The sequence below is a fragment of the Centruroides vittatus genome, unplaced genomic scaffold (genome assembly GCF_030686945.1).
Source record: "Centruroides vittatus isolate TY-2023 unplaced genomic scaffold, ASM3068694v2 contig_1824, whole genome shotgun sequence".
Lineage (NCBI taxonomy): Eukaryota > Metazoa > Arthropoda > Arachnida > Scorpiones > Buthidae > Centruroides > Centruroides vittatus.
In genome coordinates, this window is record NW_027121123.1 from 2,834,908 (window position 1) to 2,854,318 (window position 19,411).

Consider the following 19,411-nt stretch of genomic DNA (forward strand, 5'->3'; position numbering starts at 1 on the left):
GGCCCTAGTGGCCGTTTTTGGCATACCGTAACAAAGAAAATGCTCATTTTTTCAGCTTTAGATTATTGAAACAAAATTATTCACGCTTTTCAATATTTAAAAATAAAATTTAATCGTTATTTTTTTGACAATTGTGGATTAATTTTCTAATGAGCGTTATTAAAAAACATACAGCTACGAGTTGCGTAACTTTCCTGGTAAAAACACATATTAGGGTCGAGTTATAAACTCCGTAACGTAACCATGTCCGTATTCGTAAATGTTTGCTACACTGGATATCTATAGCAATAGTTATAAACTACCGTAAAGGAACAAACTTTTTTACGGTTTACAAAGCAGTCTATCGTGAGCATGCGCAAAATCATCGGTAGTTATTGCCAGATCTAACACTATAATTATTTTTCTATTCTTTTATGACCAAAGTAATTCTTATCTTAAAATTTTATATTATTCAGAAGCGGCATTTTCGGGCAAAAGTTTTAGCCAATTTGTCAAAGTTTCGTCGGTTGCTTCCAGCACAACTTCCGATTGTATATCGACTGACGGCGACCCAGCGCATGCGCAGTTGGTCAATTTTCAGTATCCCTACAGTAAAAGTTTGATCCATCCACTGTTCTTACGGAATTCAGTACGGCCATACGGATATGATACGGAGTTTATACCCTCGCTATACGGATACGGTTACGGAGTTTATAACTCGACTCTTAGCGCAAAATTGTCCGTAGCGCCATCTAGTACGAGATTTTATTAAAAAGCTGTTTGAAGGCACCTTACCAGGCAACACACCAGTAATGCTAATTTATGGAACCATTAGTCTGCCCATGTTGGTTAGAGTGGTAGTGACAATTAGAAGCTTCCAAAAATTACACACTGGTAACTGTCTCTCGTGAGAATCTCGCGGCAATATCCAGAGCACTTCGTCAACATGCTTTTGCTTGACCGTGCCCACGCCGCACGCACCCTAAATTTATTTCCGTGGATTGTCAAGACATTTTTTTTTCTGACATGCATTACATCTGGAATAATACTATTTTGGCAGAATTTGTTTCAGATTTCAGGGGAAACTCTTAGTTTTAAAAGTATATCTGTTTAGGGGATTTTCGCAACAGGTTGGAAACAATAACATGCTCATTTTCTTTCACACACAATTTTAGGATCGTATTTACATTGGTAAGTCAGGGGTTGCCTGCATTTTCTATTCTTCAGATGATAAGTAATTTAAGTATCTATCCAAAATTTTAAAAACTTATATTAAAAATCTTTATTTCTTTCCTAATTTCATTTTTGTAAAATTTTATTATTTCAACAAACTTTTGTATACAAATATGTGCAATTATTTATATTATAGAAATCGGTGGCGTAGCGTGCCGTGACATTTGATGATAGGGAAGCTGTTTCTGCAAGAAGCCGACTTCCAGGGGCAACCAGTTAATTGCGCTTCAGTGACGGTCTAGGGTCCATTCGTATTCGTTTGTTTTATAAGCCAGTAAAAATCGTAGACTTTTCTAAATTAATTTTAATAGATTATCTGACGTACTTAATAAAAAGTTCAATATAATTACCTCTGTTATTAGATTCAATAGATTCCCTACGCCCTCTAAAAGCCAATTCTTACTTTGATAAAAAACATATAACATCTACAGGTATACCTCGTGTTACGTCGGTAATTGGTTCCAGGAGAGGCGACGTAAGTCGAATTTGTGTGTGTAGTTACGACGTAAGTCGAAACTACGACTTACGTCGTAACTAAACGCCAATAATGAACACTTAAAGACCGCTAAATAAGACAACACAGAAACGCAATGTTTTCGTGTTTCGTTCTCTAGGATTTATGATGATTATATTAACATCTACTGTAAATATACATATTTTAATGATTTTATGTACTTTTAACGCTTTTCTAGTCATATTACGACTTCAATATTTGTGGTGGACGGATGTAAAGTTGAATAAAATGACTTAAACTTGATTTTTATTTTTCCGTATACTTTTTTGACAAACGGCGTATAATCGGGAACGATGTAACTCGAGGTATACCCGTATTCAGATATATCTATTAGCCATAACTATCTTGTTATAATTTTCAATATTTATTTTATATTATTTATTAATGTTAAATTCTATTCTGATTTCCAAATTGCTTCAATTTTACGAAAGAATCGATGCGACATTTACAATTTTCATGTCTTTTGCCAGCTTTACCCAAGTTATTTAAATCGTCAACGCCATTCTTATTCCACACACTAATTTCATTTGAAAATAGCAGGCAAAGCCAAAATTTTTGCATTTTTATGTATCCACAAAGCCGTTTTATGTCTTCATAAATTTTATCATGAAAATGTCGAACAAATTTTTTTGTTGAAGTATTTATATTTAATTTAGGCATTGGTTTTTCTCTTTTAATAATGTTTTCTTTTTCATTATACGATCTTGAGCCAAAACTATTTTAAAATAAATTTTCAATATCACAAGTACATTCTGAATCGCTAGCCATGATATAAGGGGCTAAAATTAAAAATAAAATTATAAAAACTTACTTGGTGAAATAAATGTGGTGGATATACATACCTGGCACAAAATATTCTTCAATTGTATGAATATACTTTTAAAGAAAATTATAATTAAATATAGCTTTGTAAAGAAACGCACATAAAAATAACATAAAATCGTCTTTACTTTTTAAATTTTTAAACAATCCACTTAGTCAAATAGCTCTCTATGAGTGGCTAATGATGAAATCAGAGACGATTATGGTCAACGTCAAATGCCATGTGCCGTGTATGGAGATGATGTGTCGAGAGAAAGACATTGCCAAAACTGGTTCACAAAATTTCGTTCTGGCAATTTCAATATTGAAGATGCACAATGTTCTGGATGGCCAGTTGAAGACAATGAAAACAAAATAAAAGTACTGATTGAAGCAAACTGCTGAATAACAACACGTGAAATCACTAAGATATTAAATTTGTTGAATTGAACCATTTATGATTACTTGAAACGAATTGGTTCGTTTCAAAGCTTGATATATGGGTTCCACATGTTCTTAAAGAGAGATGCTCTGTTTGGTGGGATTTTAAGGAAATTTGTTTTTTGAGCTTTCACCAGACAATTTAACAATTGATTCAAAAGTGTACTGCCATCAAGTAAACAAATTGAGTAATATCATCAAACAGAAAAGGCCAAAATTGATCAACAAAAAAGGTGTAGTGTTTTACCACGATAATACCAAATTTCACACAAGTTTGGTAACTCGTCAGAAACTGTTAAGGCCAATTGCAGAGACAACGTTTAGAGGGGGACGAAGGTTCACAGTTTGGGTAGATTGCAGTTCAGAAAAATGTCATTGCAGAGACGGCGTTTCTCGCTTGCCACAATGTAGACAGCGATTAGAAACAAGTTATTTGACCTACTTTCTAGACTCACTCCACAGCAGGTTTAGAGGGCTACAACTCGAATTAAATAATTCGAGTGGTAGTTTTGTTGGTGGAAAAGTAGATAAAAATGGATATTGTTCCTTCAATAAATGTTGTAAGCGGTACGAATCGACAAAATTAATTAATTAATTGCTTGGAGCAAAATAACAAAATTAATTACTTTAAATTTATTTTAAACGTTCCAATTTCGATATTCAAATGGGTGAAGACTTAAAATTACAATTAATTTAAATTAGACGTATTTATTTACAATTTGAGTATCGTGTTGGTTATAAAACGTTAATACATCTCGGGGTCATTGTAGTTAGTCACCTAGTCAGAACGTTCTGTTAAACAAATGAGACAATTTTGATAATTACCGAAATACTTTTATAGAAATAATTTTAAAAATGTAATAGTAATAATAAAATATTTAAAATAATTCATTTCGAAAGTTACGAAGGGAGACAGTAATATGATGTCAAAATAATTCCTTAAAAATCTATTCGGAAGATGAATTTCGAATTCGATATAAATTTCCTAAATATGGATTTGTTCGTATTTTAAACCATATTGGCGACGAAATTAAATATCGAAATGGAAAAGGGTCGTCATTAACTGCTGAACAATGGTTGTTGATGGCCTTAAGATTTTATTTCCGGAAGCATTCGGAATGTAGCTGGCGACCTTTTCTGACGTCACAAACGAATAACCCAATTGGCCGAATGACTCCTAAAACAGGGGAGTAAAATGGCCAAGAAAGTAAGAGCCAATGTTTTGCTGAAGATCGTGTAGAGGGCATTCAGAGATAGACGTTTGCTGTCTTTGCAACGCATTTTAAACCGCAGTTCAGCCAACCAACGTCTATAGGCTGTTCTGTTGTTAAATGTCGTTTAATGTAAACTCTGTCTCTACAATCAGCTGTTACAGTTTGGATGGGAAGTACTACCACACCCACCATATACACCAGATCCGGAACCCTCGGATTATTACCTGTTCCGGTCTTTACAAAATTTTTTAAACAGTAAAGCATTTACTTCGAATGAGGATGTCAAAAATCACTTGGATCAGTTTTTTGTAAGCAAAGATCAAAACTTTTATGATTGTGGAATCATGCTACTACCAGAAAGATGGCAACAGATATTTGACCAAAATGGTCAATATATAATTCAATAAAATATTTATATATTATAAAAAAATTATTTTTTTTCCCCATGAAAAAAAAAATGAAATTACTTTCCAAACAACCTAATAAGGAATTTCTTGTTCAAGGTTAATTTCCACCAACAGATGCCATTCTAGCTGCATTAGAATGGTCCATGTGCTCTACTGTTAAAACAATTTTGCCACAAAATATGGCATCTGCTGGACATTTGCTATCAGGTGTTACACATGGCCAGAGACCACATGAAAGGCCAATGAGAACTTTGGTTAAGTACAACCCACTTCATATTTTTTATTCATTAGTAATGAATATTTATGTCATGACCCTTGTATGTCAAAGATGATGTAATATTAATACAGTGGAACCTCACATAACAAGTATTTTGCATAACAAGTGACGAGGAGAGAGAAGTCCCACATTGTGCTCATGCTCCATCAGTCTGTGTCTAGCACTCCTTCCGCTAGCATCTTAGGGTCAAGTTATAAACTCCATAAGGTAACCGTATCTGTAAATGTTTGCTACACTGGATATCTATAGCAATACTTATAAAATACTGTAAGGCCGTTTCCTTATCCTTTAAGGAACAAACTTTTTTTATGGCTTACAAAGCAGTCCATTGTGAGAATGCGCAAAATCATGGGCTGATGTTGTCGGATCTAACACTATAATTATTTATACATTTTATCATTTTTCTATTTTTTTTACGACAAAAGTAATTCTAATCATAAAATTTTATATTGTTCAGAAGTAGCGTTGTCAGTCAAAAGATACATTTCAACCAATTTGTTGCTTCCGGCACAACTTCCAATTGTATAGCAACTGACTTAGCACACGCACAGTTTGTCAATTCGCCATATCCTTACTGTAAGTTTGGTCAATCTAAACTGAATATGATACGACCATATGGTTATGTTACAAAGTTTATAACTCAATTCTTAGTGTCACTTGTGATCACACATTTTTCCAAACTTGTGTTCAGACATATTACATATAAACATCAACAACCATAGCCCGTTATATAATAAACACACAGTGAAGATCCTTACGTAATCCGCTATGATCTTTACGCTGATCCTTCTCGGGTTAGTTCTTACGACCCGAGAATGCTCTTACGTTGGTTCGTAGAAAAGTACACCTCCACACTTAGTCCAGTGAATATTTACAGGATGTACAAGTTTGACAACATTACACACACGATGCAACAAAGGTGTGGTATCTCACGTACAGCTTGTCTGTTGGGGACTATTAGACCCTGGGGAAACTCCGGTCGGTTTTCGGAGTTGGCTCAACCGTGTGGCCGTCCGGTCTCTACCCTAACCCTTCTCAGAGGAATTCCTAAGAGGAGAACACTCTCTCTACACCTCACGGGCTTCCTAGGTGTCAGAGACTACCACGTATCCGGTCTCTCGCCCTTCTCCCCGTTCTTCTCGCCACCCTTACAATTTAAGGAGTTCCACGGCAACAACTTGCGACCAATCGGGTCCTTCCTTTCCCCTGGGAGCTTCCAAAGACGTCCGCCCTACTCCCGACGACGTAGCTTACAGTCACGTCCATCCCTTGTTTACATTTTTTTCCAAGCCGAATGACACGTGGCAAACACATTGACCCCTAAACGGAGACGCTACTCCTTTGTTCTTCCTGGCCGTTTATAGCCCCAATGCCAGGTGAAACCAATTATCTCGGTCGCGTGGCTTTTCGACCCGCTACGTTAAAAGCGGACCTTTACACACACCAAACAATATGCCAAATTCTTGGGCTACATAAAGGCTATAATTAAATAGTTCTATGAATACACGTTATACATAAAATACAGTCAAACCTGTTTTTATGCAGGTTTTTTTTTGTGCGATTTTTTTTTGTGCGGTATAGCTGGTGACTAGTCTCGTGCGATTTATCATGTCTCACGTTGACTTATTATAGCTAAATAAACTTATTATAGCATAAATGAACTTATTATAGTAATATTATTGCATGAATATGGAAAAATGAAATAATTTATGTTTTAAGTCAACAAAACACCACCTGGACAAAAATATGTAAAACAGACGATAGACGAGACAATGCAGTCAAGTGCTGACATCTGTTGTCAATAAATTCTATTTCGTACGGTTTTGAGTTATTTTCTGTGAGGCTTTTTTTATGCGGTCCCTATTGACCGCATAAAAAAATATATTTTTAATTATGTTACGAAAACTATTTTTTATAGCCACTCGTGAAGTTTTGTGCAATTTTTTTTAATGCGTTTTTTTTTATGCGGTCCTATCCACTGCATAAAAACAGGTTTGACTGTATTTGAGTAATTTTTTGGCGTGAAACACATTATTGTATTTTACATTCATTTATATGGAAAAATTGTTTTGCTTAACGAGTGTTTCACATTACGAGTAAGATTCTGGAAGAAATTATGCTCATTAAGTGAGGTTCCACTGTATTTTCATTAAACTGTTTGATCTATAGTTTCAAATAAAGTTTAAGAAAATATTCATGGCTATAGAATGTTATAATTTGGAATGCTCAGTTTTTTATCTTCTAGTTTTTTCACTTTTTTGTTCAATAATGTAAGGCAGGCTACTAAAGAAGGCTGAATCAATACTTGTTTACTGTTATTCATAGAATTGTTTTTGACAAAAGAATGTTAATTATTCTTAGTTCAATTTACCTTAAACTTTATAACAGACAAAAACTATTGAAAACAAAAAGCACAAATCTTATAATGTAATCATTTATTCCATGTTCAAATGATATTGAAATTAACAATTCAGTATACAGAATCAAATACAACTTACCAAATAGTTATAATATCCTGCATCATACCCATCAACTAGATGCTGAAAATTAGCAGCAATATTAGTATCTTCTTTTGGAGGAATACCAAGAAGTGAGCAACTTAAATCATGATAAATTTGTCTTGTATCAGCCTAATAATAATAAATATTTTAATCTCAAATGAAAAATTTGAGTAATTATTAATAAATCTTCTTTCCTTACTTTTGAATTGGTGTGAATGTAATAATCAAGCATGCTTAGGGCTATTTGACACAAATTAAAATAACCAACATTAGCTAAACGAGAATGTACAAGAGATTGTAGAATATTATCTGGTAGAGGACTTCCATCTTTGTAATATCCATACATTCTTCTTAGGGTTTCTGGTTCCCAACATCAATTTTCAAGCATTTGAGATGGTGCTTCTACAAAATTCCATTCAACATTTGTTCTACTAATAAAATAATACAAGTTTAATATTTCATTTTAAAGTATTCAGAAATTAATATTATAATTAATTAAATATAAATAAAAGTAAATTAATATGTGGGTCAACCAAATATATAAACCAAACTTTTTCCCAACAGTAGAAGGGGCAAATGTATAAATATCAGTTGTCATGTGTAGACTGGTTTCCTGCCATGCACATTAGCTTACAGTTGTTTCTACAGCAGTTAACACGACAAGTGCTAAGTGGTACCTACTGCCATTGCACAATGTATTATAATCAAGTTTTTAACATATGAAAATGTGAACCTAACAAAGATTTTGTTAAGTATAAATGTACAGTTTGGGAATGAAATATTTGCATCAAAGATGTAAATATTTACATGGCATATGGCATTTGCTAGTGGACATAACAACATGCAAAACATCATGCATCCACGTTGCTCCAAGATAAGCATAATGTCAGATAACATTCATGTAGTTTGAAGCCTTATTGAAGGTATCTAGATGTTAATAGTGGATGAAATTTATATGGGAATTAAGATAAGCCATAGCAGCATATAGTCCATCATTTGGAATGTGTTAAAGTCAAAAAAATTTAAACTTGATGGGTTCCATACCTGTTGAATCAGATCAGAAAGCTGTTGAAGTTAAAGTTTCTCAGAGACTGCTAAATTTGTACAAGATGGGATGCATTTTTGAATTTTATTGTCATTATGATGAGACATAAATGCATCATTATACCACAGAGATAAAACAAGCCAGTATGGAATGGTGGAGAAAGAATGAAGTAGGTCTTATGAAGGGAAAAACAGTTGTCTGAGTAAGATTCTTATCACTGTTTTGAGATTATAGAGACATTGTATATGTTGATTTCCTCCACAAACAAAAGATAGTTAATGCTGCCTACAACTGAAAACTGTTAAGGTGGATGCATACATGTGGTGTGGCAATAAAAAGCAGTGTTGCAAATGCATCTTTGTGGTGCGGCACCACAACCACACAAGCGGCAACCTGCTTAGATTTCGGCACTTGCGTGCAGTATTCAAGATGGCAAACGATACCGACATTGCTATCCATGTGTTTACAACTTTTGTTTTATACAGCTTGCTTCATTTAACAAGATTTTGTCAAAGATTCAAATGAAGATTTTGGATTAGAGATATTTTCTTGGATCAAGAAAGAACTGGTGTACAAAATATGCTTATTACTTGATTAAGATCTCTCAATAAAGAATACTATTTTGAGTAAGATTTGTTTATTTCTTTTGAATTAAATTATGTATGATTATTTGTGTAGAATTTGTGTTAAAATTATTATCCTTTCCTCTTTATTCAAAAGTCACTTATCTCAGTTGACCACTCAAACTTTCTGCCATTAAAACACCACATGATTCTATTTTCTCATGTGACTACCAGATAAACTGTTACTGACTGATAGAAACATGTCTTGGCAGCAACTGCCACAAAAGATAAAATTAACCAAATTTTGCGGCATGAGAAAAGCAGCACAAAATTGACTTATACGGTGAAAAAAGTGACATCATTTTGCTGCTTTTTGCGGCCAAGCGTGTACATCTCCTTTAGACAGGATCAAGGCAGCATTTTCAGGTGCGATTCCCGTTCTATTCAGTTTCTGATATGTTCTATTTATTCTATTTTCTTTCAAATTTCCTTTTTAAATTGGTGGACCAAAAATGTTTGTGATACATTACAAAATAACTGCAAAGCATTATAAGGTTGGTGTGATATATTTATCAATGCTTTGTTTATTGGATGGATTCTAAGGCAGAATATTGGTCCAAAAGGCATGTTGTTCCAATCTGATGGCAATCCAATTGGGCAATCTCATCTGTTCCTGAATGGCAATGTGAAACATCACACTGCCATCCTACACCAAGAGAAATTAATGCAAATGCACTGGACTACTGTCAAACATCCCCCATTCAGCCCAAATGTATTTCCATCTGATTACCACTTGTTTGACCACTCAAGGAGTCATTAGATGACAATGATTCAAAAATGATGAACAGATGGAATCTTTGTGTGCAACTGTCTTTGGGCAGCAGCCCACTAGTTTCTACAATGGAAGAATAAAAAAACTCAATCAGGTAGAAAAAATATCAAATGTTAGAGGTGTAAAAAATGACTTGCATGTAATTTTAAAAATAATCATGTAATAGAAGAAGACAAAAAGTTTGGTTTATATTTGACTGACTCTCATATTATATAATATTAAACAATTACCTAAAGAATGCTAAATTTACAGCTGTACAAATATCATGCATTACATGACCAAATTCATGAAAAAATATTTTGACCTGAAAATTAAATGAGTAACTTTTAAAATTTAAACTTTTACATTAAGAAAGAATATAATAAAAAAATTATTATTATGTAAAAATCATTGCAAATTGAGAAAGATTAGTAATTAAGTTTTGAAAACCACAATATATCTTATTTTCTGAAACATATTTGGAAAGTGTCATCTCATCAATGATTTAAACATTTATTTGCTTTATATTCCAAAGGTTAATATTTTTCTTAAAAATATGGAACAAAATGCAAGCTTAAATTGCTAATGGTGGGATGATGTCTCAAAAATAGTCATTATTTTCTACTGTTGAAGATGATACACACTTCATTATGATCTAATAAAGATGATTTCTCATCTGTTGATTTGATAAGATTAGCAATAATTACTGTTATGGGAACTTGTCTGTTTCCATCAGGCAGCAAACATCCATGCTAATAAAAATAAACAATTAAATTAATTTATTAAGATTATCTTAATATTAAAATTTATTTAAAGTTATAAATATTACCTGCAATGAGTATTGACATGCATGAGGAGTTTTTCCTTCTCTTGGAAATAAATCTAAGAAAAAGTAACCTAACAATTTTTTACTTTCTGCATCAATCACACTGAACTAAAATCAAAAAAGAATTATTAACTTAGATTAAATTCAGTTTTATATATAATTTACACTGTTAATCCATTAATGTATATTAATTTTCATAAAACAGTATCAGATTAATTCACAATTCAGAATAAATTTATGTAATGACTACTTAATAAAACTGATACTTTATAGTTTTAATTTTTAATTAAACCCAACAATAATAAAAATTTTAGCTTTTGTCATTCATTCTATATGTTAATATTGTTGTAGATTTTACTGTAAACAGGTTTCAAGTATAATCATGTATCAAATCTACACTGTAGACTTGCAGAATTGTTTTGAAAAATGCTACTTTTTTAAAAAATTCAATTTCAGAAGATAAATCTATAAATGTTAAGTGAACATGATAAATTACTATTTATACACAAAAAGTTATTCATTATGAAGAAAGTAAATGTAATATCTAGAAAATAAATAAGCTTTCAACATCACCAGTTCTGATAAAAAATTATCATTATTATTATAATAAATAAAACAGTGAGGAAATGAAACAATATAATTTGTATGTATGTAAATGTATAGAGCTAGATATATGTCTTGTTTAAAAATAATTTCATATAAAAAAGTTAAACCTATCTGTCAGAATATTGAAAAACAATTTCTTATATCAAAGAATATAATTTATATTTCTAATTTAGTCAAAAATAGAATTGAGTTGAAAATTTAAAGAAAAAAAATGAACTTAGATCAAGCTTCTAACTTAAATTCTTAATTAAATTAAGCTTCTAATTTTCGTTTTTTAAATAAAATATAATACAAAATATTATTGTAAATTTTTATAAATAAGATTTTAAAAAGCAAAGATGGTCAAATACTCCAATCATTCAATCTGATTCTTATTTTAGTAATGGAAAGTCCTGCTACCGAGACTGCCCTTTCTGATTCAATTGATGTGAGTGGAATCGGGTTTAATGCCTTTAAGAGAAGATAGATGATGTGTTTTTTCACCTTAGCCTGGAAGGTTTCTAGTTCATTTTCGAGATTGTAGTACTTCTTTTGCTCTCTGGTATTCTTGATTTGTCAACTTTGGCTGCTTTAATAGAAACATCAAGCTTACAGCCCAATAATTTGGCAGGTCATTTGTCTTTAATAATCAGGTTTATGAAGAAAAACTTCATACTCATTTGTATCCTTGCCCAATTTGCCCAACCTGGCATTATGCAGTTATTGAAGCTACTAGGCATGATTAAAAATTGTACAATTATTCCAGATATTACAGGTTCTGACAAGTAAAGAATTTTTGGAGTCCTGCCACAAATAAGCTACATATTGATTATTGACCATTTGTGACATGCCATAATGAAGAAAAATTAAAAAAAACTAATAAGTAGGTTTAAAATTAATAAATACAAATGTATTCTGACAGTTTATGAGTTAATTATACTTTCTATTTGCAAAATTTCCACAACCTTAACACAAAATAAGAAAAAAGTGAACCTTTAAGAAATTTGCAATTTCCCGGGATGAAAAGAATTTCCCAGGTTAAAAAAACAACTGGGATCCCATTTGAGAAACCCTAGAAACACATTACAACCTATAATAAACAAATGATTAATTTAGTTGATATGGTACCTAATGTCTACCTCTAGTAGAAAATTACTTGGTATTAATCATTTAATTAGCAGAGTTATATCCCAATTATTTAATATAATTGGTTTATACAGACTTATGTGCACATTCCATAGGGCTTATTCTAACAAGGTGAGAATCAGACATTTTTGGTCTCTAATTCAAACAAACTTGTAGCCCTAAACACAAACAACTCCTTGTCCAAATAATAAAACTCACTTCTCAAGAATTTCCAAAAAACAGGCCTCTGAAAATTGTGTGTTTAGCTTTATAAGTCTTTATAAAGCTAAACACACAATTTACATTCAATTATGTCTTTGGAAGTTGATTTATAATAATAAAAACAATAGCTGAGTGGATATGACAGTAGGAATTGGAGCTACATGATACAGGTTTAAACTTTTGCAATTTTATTATTATTTTTTAAATGTGTAACAAGATTATATTATTTTACCATATCATTAGTATTATTATTTCTCACATTTAAAACTTATAAAACAAAAGATTAAAAAATTGTGATGGCATTTCCTGTTTAGCAGAAAAGAAGTGTAAGGGTCACAAAAACGCATAGAAATTGTGAATAATTATCAAGTTCTCAAGTCAGAAAATTTCGAAGGTCAACTTGGGTCCAGAACATGTGTTGGTAATGTAGACCAGATGTGAAGGAAACTTTCTACTTAGTTCAAAACAAACGCGACACGATAATAAATAACAGAGGGGATGTCAACCGAAAGAGATGGAGCTTTGTCCAGGTGCTTGCATACAAGTGTCGGAATTGGGAAACAAAGGGGAGTAAATGGCTGCAGAGACATCTGACAGATTGCTTGGGGACAAAACGTCAGAGAGAAGGCTATAACAGCGGAAAATACGAGCACAAACTTCAAAGGCTCTGTCAACACCTCTCAGACCTCTCCCGAAACAGATCGGTCTCAGTTTTCGTATGGAAACAAGGGAATGACCGATCGGGAGGAGGGAGAGGGAAATTAGGACCAATCAAAAGGGTGAGATTCTGAAAAAATCGTATAAGACTCCCGAGTTGCAAGGTTAAGGGGTTCTCTCCTCCTCCGGTCCTACTTAGGAAAGGTGCGGCAGTTCTCTTCTCGACCCATAGTGCAGGACAGACCTCTTTACCTTCGTTCAAGCCTTAACTGAAGACAACGGGTCCTCTAACAGCCAAAGAAAGTGAGCTAGGACGATGATCCTACGCCCGAGTTACAGAGTTCCACTTAAATCCCTCGGACATCCACTCCCAGGAAGCTTCGGAGCCGCCGCAAGTCTCACGTCTTGCTGTCAGCCGACGATCTTTGTTGTACGAGATTATGTAAGTTAACTTAGTTGTTAGACTAAACGGTTATGTGGAAGACACTTGTAATCTTTGTCTCCTACCGCCACCACCCACATACGATTTCGACCCTAGGTTTTTCCGATGTGTGAGTAACTGTTTTCCCCTGGAAGTCGGCTACCTTACAGAAGTGTGTCTAGATTTAACTCTTTTATGGTCTTAAATAAAATTTTTATATCTTTATATTTCTAGATATGGTGGTATTGTTATATAAAAGGCCCTCTTAGTGCCCAGGTGGAAAGTTTTAAAAAATATCATATTTATTCATGATGAAAGACTATAATTTTTCCATTTCATATGGAGAAAAACAAAAATAGAAATTTTTACAACTATATATAATTAAAATTAATCTTAGTTTTTAGTAATCTGCTTTGGCTATCTTAGAAAACCACATAAGAACAACAACAACAACTCAGTGAGGTGCTGTTTGTTCGTATGTTTGTTGTTTGTTTGATTTAAATGAAAATATTATAGTTTACATGTTTATTTGTAAAAACATTTCTTACTTGATAAATATTCAATAATCCTTTAGTTACAGTAGGCAATGGAAAATATTCACATAATTTATTCTGATCAACAGAGTATTTGATTTCTTCCACCAAATTATTATAATAACAAAGTTCTGAAGGATGTAGCTTATCTTCGAAAGGAATGCTTAGTTTATCACACTACAAATATAAATTACAAAAAAACATACATAAATCATTTTATACATTCAAATTATATTTAGAGCAATGACTTTATATTTTATTATACAACAATAATATATCATCCAATAAAATCATATCTCTTTCTTTTTAAGTTACATTATAAACTTTCTTTCTTCTTTCCAGAGAGGTTCTAATTTTGATGCTAAAGTAGTTAGAAAATTATAAACAGTTTTTGCAGTTTTAGCCATACTTGGATTTCCTAATCATGCAGCTTTTATAACAGAAGCTACATGATTAGGAAATCCAAGTATTAATGCTGTCTAAAAGTAAACTTCATTAAATTCAAGTAATAAATGATTAAAATGAGATATAAAATTATTACCACCTCATGTCATAATTCGGCCAGTTTTTCTAAAATGATAATATTTTCATCAATACACCTAAACAATTTTTAAATATTGCTAATTATAAACCTATACACAGTAATTAAACTGGTAATTTTATTATAAAACATATTGATAAAAGTAATATTTACCTTGAATTGAATGCATATTCCAATTTTTTTCTTGTTTCAGGATTTTTTGCTTTCTGCATGATTAAAAAGTAATGAGGATACTTCAATATAACTTTTCATTTACCTGTTTCACTCTAGAATAAAAATTATGTAGTTATATACAATACTTTTATATGTGGACTCTAAATTATTCAATTTATAAAAGAACATAATGTAATGAAATTTAGTTTTTAGATTCAAATTAGACTGTCCTGTTCTTGTGCAGAGATTGTTTTATTAATTAAGTAAATGAAGATACTGTCAAAAATTTCTTCTTCTAAATTTAATATAATTTTCAATTTTCATACCTTCATTACGTTTTCAATAAAATCTGCAGGTAGTCCATCTAACTCTTTCTCTGGAATTTCCAAAATAGTATTCTCTTCATTCAGATTTTTGATAAATTCAACACAATTGCTTATTTCAGTTTTTAATGATTTTATTTTTGCTCGAACAATTGGAGACAAATGTAATCCTAACAAAACAACGAATTATATTATAAAAACAGAAAAATGTGGCTTACTTAATTTTACAAAATTCATTTATTTACTTTATTTTATGTGCTTTTCTTTGTTTCTAGAATAAAATATTTGACTAGCATTATTTTTTGAAATGTGTAAATTTCTGGAAATAAAAGAGGATGGTGTAGAATGCATTGTGAAAGGCAAGAAATCGTAAATATAATAACTTTGTTATTTTTCGTCTCTGGTCCAAAAGTACAGTACCGTTGAACTCGTCTTGGACCCCTCAGTTCAGATATATACTCAGTCCTGAAATTCCACTGGGAGTAATCTATACAATATCCAATGAATTTAAATTTGATTATCTTTTGTGTGAAATAACACTAGAACAGTTTTTATAGTTATGTCGCAAAAGAAAAAAAGAGTTGCAATTAATTCAAAAAATTGTAGTAAGGGTTCAAAAAAATGCAGCAAAATAAATCATTAAAAATAATTACAAAAACTACAACTAAATTAATACTAAATAAATTAAAACTAAAATAATAATTAAATTTAAAAATGGTATTTACACTGAAACCAAAATTAATAATAAAATCAAACTAATTAAAATCAAATGAATTGAAAATTAAAATGTTTTAAAAAACTGTATAAAAGTTGTTTTAAAATTTTCAAATTGTAAATCAAATTGATTTTTAAATTTATGTTATTTGTGTGCAGCAGTGATGGAACATTTTGCTTTTAATATATATATATGAACTAAAACCAAAATCTATGTTTGTATTTAACCAAAGGTTATTATTCAATCAAAGTCAAAGAATAGTTGCTATGGGAGCAAAAAAATAGCAGTCTCTTCAACTCCAAGTCTGAGTCAAAAGTGAAGTCTTGTCTCCCTATCCCCATGCAAAAACCTTTCTTCCACCTTGTTAACCATTTCCACGAATTCATGCAGAGTCTACAGAGGAAGTTAATGGGTAGTCCTTTCGTGGGACAAATTGTAGACTCCACAGGTGACCTAGTGTGACCACTTACAAGCTGTTACTTTGTAAAGTGTTGGTTTCAGTTCTGGAGGGAATGGAACATTTTGCTTTTAATATACAGGGTGGGCCAGCGAAAACGAAACGGCAGAGTGTTCGTGTTCGTCCAAGCAAAGCGCTCGGACAGGTCGATTTTACTCTCGAGGGGACATCTTTTGCAATAAAGTTTTTGCGATTCTGAATACAACAGACAACAAAAAATTTTAAAAACTCATTTATTTTGTATTAACTAAACAAATATTTATTTCGAAAAAAATGTTTGTTTAGTTAATATTCAGAACCGCAAAAACTTTATTGCAAAAGATGTCCCCTCGAGAGTAAAATCGACCTGTCCGAGTGCTTTGCTTGGACGAACACGAACACTCTGCCGTTTCGTTTTCACTGGCCCACCCTGTATATGCAAATTTACAGAAGTTTTATAGTGTATTGACAATCCTGTGCAATAAATGCCTTTCAATAAATAAAATCATATAGATGATACAATTCCCATCATAAATATATTTAGTTCCTCTTTGTAAAGATGAAAACACTAATAAATACTGTTTTAGGATATGGTTCCAAGTTTTTTAATTTTAAATTGTCAACTTTTGCAAATCATTAAACATTTTGGAAAGCAAGTTTTAGAGGGCCACATCTGATGGAAAATTATATGCGGACTTGCTGTAATTATTTTTGAATAATTAGAAAAGACATAAAAGATTATGTGACACAGTTTTTAGTTCTTCCTGAAAAAGAGAAAAAAATTATAATATTAATAAAATTCCAAAACATTTTGGTTTAAAATTTTTGTTAAACTTCAAAAATCATTCAGCAGCATAAGAAATGATATCCAGGAATCCTATCTTATGAAAAACTGTTTCAAATCCTTGAGTCATTCAGTGTTTTTTGTTAATGTTAACTATGGTAGCAAACATGGCGGCTCGTCTCTGAAACAGTGGGGATGCACCTAACCTAACCTATTCTAACAAATTACCATAATTATTGCCAACCAAATTATTACAATAGGGGTAATTTATTAGAATAGGTTAGGTTAGGTTAGAACATGCGTCCCCACTCTTTCAGAGACGAGCCGCCATGTTTGCTACCATAGGTAACATTAACCATGTTTTTTAAATAAAAATAGGATGATGCAGATCTCTCTAGAGAGAGGAAGGTACAGAATCTTGCTTAAAATTGCATACTAAAACTGTATTTTTTCAGTAAAATTGCAGCTCTGAATGAGACTGTTGGGACATTATCAGAGCTGTAGATCCATGCCCATAAGAATAAAAAAATGTCAAAAGGAACCGATAGTCTACACGCTTCACAAGGTATAGCAATGAATCTCGGCTACTTGCTAGACACGTAACATGTTTAGCAGTGTGATGGCATGCATGACTCTGGTTGCAACCTAGTATTAGTGCAACAGTTTTCTCATATTTTACAAGTTTCAACCTTCTCTAGTAAAGTGGGAAACAGTTAATTCTTAGCATTATTTTCAGAAATAGTTCTGAGTTTTTTTCACTTTTACACTTCACCTCATTTCTGAGCGTCTTCAAAACTCCAAATAAGCTTATTTCGGGTGGGATATGTCTTGCAAAGAATCACGCATAGACAATAGTTTCCTTTTGACTTTTTTTATTCCTTTGGTACAGTCTACATCTTTGATAAAGTCCCATCCCTTTTCAGAGCTGCAATTTTACCATATTTTTCAATATATTAAGATTAAATTATGAATTTCATTTGGTATGTACTTTACCTTGAGAACAACTTCACAAGAAACTTGATCATTACTTAAAGCACTGACTTTATCATATGTTTTATGTACTCTGTCGATTAAATCATCTGTTCTCTTCAGGAGTTCTTCAGCACTTAATTTTAAATTGGAGGTATACTATAGATTACCACCTATGGAATTTCGGGTCTTTGGGTATATATCTGAACTTAGGAGACCGAGACGAGTTCAACGATACCCTACTTTTAGACCGGAGACGAAAAATAATAAAGTTGTTATACTTTTTTCCAGTGATCGCGCGATGATAGGGAGTCACGTCGCTCTCTCCGCTAAGTTGACCTCGCTATCACAATCGAGAGTCGCGTCACTTGCCGTTAAAATTGCCTTTAGTAGACGTTTCCCCCCTTTTTTTACTTTGTTCAAGAACTATTGTGAATCAATAACTAGTGACGTTTAGCACATGGCGGCCTGCCGGCGGCTCCCCTCCGAGAGGTCAGTCAAGAGCACGAACAGTCGGAACGGCCGCCATGTTCGCTGCCATAAGTAACATTAACCGAAATGGCAATCACGCGATGATTGGAAGTCGCACTGCTCTCTCCGCTCTCGTATTGCGTGTTAGCCCTACTGGAGATGACTGTAGTCCGATGTCATGGTTTGCAGACTTTACCGCAAGATAGCAGTACTAGCAACTATGAATGCCGTCTTCGTGAGAGCATTAAAAAAGTATGATAACTTTTTTATTTTTCGTCTCCGGTCCAAAAATAGGGTACCGTTGAACTCGTCTCAGTCCCCTGAGTTCAAACATATAATCAAAGTCCTGAAATTCCATAGGTGGTAATCTATAGTACACCCTTAAATTGAAACAAAATTTAATTCCCTGTGGCATCATATTAATCCTGCTTAAATGACAAAAACAAAATGAAAATAAATAAACTGACGATTCAGGATTAAATTTCCAATGACGGTTAAAGTCTACCTAGGTAGTCCCAATGGCTGCACTTCCGACTATTTGTGCTCTTGACGGACTCCTCCCAGAGGGGAGCCGCCGGCAGGCTGCTGAATATTTAACACCACTATTATTAATTCATGGTAGTTCTTGAAAAGAAAAAAAAGAAAACGTCTACTAAAAATATAGTTAATCTAACTGAAGCGCCGCCATTGGGACTACATAAACAGAATTTAACCTCAATGACTATTATTCTTCTTCTGGTTCCATATTCATTTCTGAATGTGGGATTAATATTATTATAACAATCTCAATTGCGCTTCATGTGCGAGTTCTTCTGCTTTCTTATTTTTCCATTCACATATATTACCTAACAAACTTTTCCTTCT

General features: G+C 32.5%; 1 pseudogene; it reads right to left on the reverse strand.

Moving 5' to 3' along the window:
- Window positions 1–2,656: 2,656 nt before the first annotated feature.
- On the reverse strand, window positions 2,657–15,409 carry LOC136969889 (thimet oligopeptidase-like; annotated as a pseudogene).
- Between the last annotated feature and the right edge of the window lie 4,002 nt (window positions 15,410–19,411).